Here is a 3,240-nt window from a genome sequence, read left to right on the forward strand (position 1 = left end):
GGGGAGAAGGACACGTAGCCCAAACATACAAGCCCTGGGGGAAGGTAAAGCATTACACTTACCTGCAGAGAAATCAAAATTGACTGAGGCAGGCGTCTAGGTCAGGTAATGTTATGCTCATTTTCTGAGAGGAAAGCCTTGGCTCAGGATAGACTTTAAGGCTTAACACAGTCTGCCATTGACCAGATTACTGTGATCAGAGACCACATTGCCTTTGTTAGGTACTTTTAAGTTTCTACAAAGATCCATTTTACAGCTGTTTCAACATCATCATTCTGCACATGATTATAAATAATAGGATCCAGTAAGGTAGCTGTGAATAAAATTAGGATATCAAGGACTTTTTTTTGAGTCAGAGTCTCACTCTGTTGCCCAGGCTGGAGTGTAGTGACATGATCATGGCTCACCTTAGCCTTGAACTCCTGGGTTCAAGCGATCCTTCTGCCTCAGCCTCTCAAGTAGTTGGGACTACAGGTGCATGCCACCATGCCCAGCTAATTTTTTATTTTTTTGTTGAGACAGGGTCTCCCTATGTGGTCCAGGCTGGTCTTGAACTTCTGGCCTCAAGCAGTCCTCCAACCTCAGGCCTCCCAAAGTGCTGGGATTACAGGTATGAGCTACTGCACCTAGCCTCAAGGGCATTATTAAAACAATAGTTTAGGGATGTAAAGGAAGTAAATAAAGACCCTCCTCCCCCCCATTTCACAGCCGACACTAATAAGACTGAATAGGAATAAGCAACATGAAATATACAAGTCTTGTTTGAGGCAAACATCAAAACACTATAGAGAAAGTAAACCTTAACAAATGGATCGACAACATAATCCTGGAGAGGAAGACTCAGCATCATGCAAAAGTCAGTTCATTGGACAAAAACTGAATAAGTGTAAAACACCAAGCATAATAAGATTCGTTGAAATATATTGACCCTTACATTATGATAGTAAGAGAATACCATCTTCTCAAGTACGTGTGGACCATTCATAACATTTATCGTAAGTTTCAAAGAAAAATGTAATTTCCATAAAGTAAAAATAAGACAGTTATCACAATGCAGCAAACCTAGAAATGAAGGGGTTTTTTTGGGGTTTTTTTGAGTTGGAGTCTCACTCTGTCGCCCAGACTGGAGCACAGTGGCCACTCCCGGCCACCGCAGCCTCAACCTCCTGGGCTCCGGCGATCCTTCCGCCTCAGCCTTCTGAGTAGCTGGAACTACTGGTTCACGCCTGGTTGAGTGAAATGAAAGTTTTAAAATGACATATGCTCAGAAATTTTAAGATCCTCAAAATCTCTTAACCAAAGAAAAAATACAAAATCCTACCACAGTTTTAAAAATTGATAAAAGCACTTTATACCAGAAACTGTAACATATAATGAAGGCAGTCAAGAAATGTTATAGTCTTATATCTTACATTAATTTAAATGAAAATTAAATTCCAAACTCAGAAGCTAGGATACAGCAAACTATAGAAAGCACAAGGGGAGAAATTATAGAATTAAAAATTTAAGGCCAGGTGCAGTTGCTCATGCCTGTAATCCCAGCACTTTGGGAGGCTGAGGTAAAAGAATGCCTTAGCCCAGGAGTTTGAGACCAGCCTAGGCAACAAAGCAAGACCTCATATCTATAAAGATAATAAAATTAGCTGGGGGTGGGGATGCATGCCTCTAGTCCCAGTGACTTGGGAGGCTGAGGCAGGAGGATGGCCTGAGCACAGAAGGAAAAGGCTGCAGGACCAGTGTTTGTGTCACTGCCCTCCATCCTGGGTGACAGAGTCCCTGACTCAAAAAAATTAATATTAAAAAGGTTAAGCTAGGCATGGTGGCGCCTGTAGTCCCAGCCACTCAGAAGTCTGAGGTGGGAGGATCACTTGAGCCCAGGACTTTAAGGCTGCAGTTAGCTATTTGTGCCACTGCACTCCAGCCTAGGTGACAGAGCAAGAACCTGAACTCAAAAAAATTAAAAAGACTTAAAAGAGTAATGAAAAATACACAAATCAATAAGTAAATAAAATGTTGGTTCTTAATAAAAAAAGTCAAACCACTCACTAACCCAGATAAAGAAAAAGGAAAAAAGATATGGCCAGGAGAAATAATTCTTTTTTTTTTAAAGCAAGATTTATTGAGAGGACAGAAAAACTCCCACAGTGAGAAGGAACCTGAAGGGGTTGTCTGAGAAATAATTCTTGAAGGAGGAAGTTTTAAAATCATAGTAGACTATTTTCACAATTCTATGCAAAAAGAAAAAAAAAAAAAGGGCCTGAATCAATTAATAGATTCCCAGGAAAGTGCTCTTATCAAAATTGACCCAACTGCAAGCCCTGGGCCAAGGTAAAACATAGTTCTACAAGCAATGCCTGCAGAGAGATCAAAATTGAAGAAATTCCAGTTATGATTTTAAAAAGCATAAATAAATAAATTTTAATAAAAGAAATAAGTGTGTTAAATGTCTCACAACATAGCATCAAGCATAAAAGTTTTCACAGGAAAACTAATCAAACCTTCAAATACTAATTAATTTAAAAACTACTTACATTAGTTTAGAGCAAGCATGTCCAACTCACAGCCAAGGACAGCTAGCAATGCAACCCCACAACATCTTTTAATATCATGGTTTTTTTTAGCGTTTATTTTCTTTGTGACCCCCATGTGTAGTTCCAGTTTTGAAGTTCACAATCATGCCTTATTCATGTCATTGCTTTTCGGCAGCACATTTGTGAGTGGCTGTTTTCAATTATGAAGCACTCGAGTAAAGTTCAAACACATTTCTGACGAGTAGCTTGAGAACTCACTAAGAATTGCAACCACTTCCATCAGACCAGACATTGATAGATCAGTTTTTTAAAAAAGGATCAAACTTCCCACTAGTTTTATATTCTCACTTTTCTAAACTTTATAATGAATATTAAAAATAGTTATATGTGTACACACATACATACATACTAACTACATTGCATAATTTGTGTGCAGCCCAAGACAGTTCTTTATGTGGCCCAGGAAAACCAAAAGGTTAGACACCCTTGGTTTAGAGCATAGAAAAAGAAGAAAATCTTCAAATTATTTAATGAAACAAGTACAACATTAGTACCAAAACAAAAAAGACATACCAAAACAAAATTGCAGATTTCAGTAATGAAATTACATGTCCAAACCAATTCTCTAGCATTTTGTCAATTACAACTTAGGTTTTTCTACATGGGCACTGGCTCCTCAAAAGGTTTATCTTCGTGAGTTTCTGCTCCA

This window comes from Carlito syrichta, unplaced genomic scaffold (assembly GCF_000164805.1).
Source record: "Carlito syrichta isolate Samal-C Ts95f unplaced genomic scaffold, Tarsius_syrichta-2.0.1 Scaffold301813, whole genome shotgun sequence".
Lineage (NCBI taxonomy): Eukaryota > Metazoa > Chordata > Mammalia > Primates > Tarsiidae > Carlito > Carlito syrichta.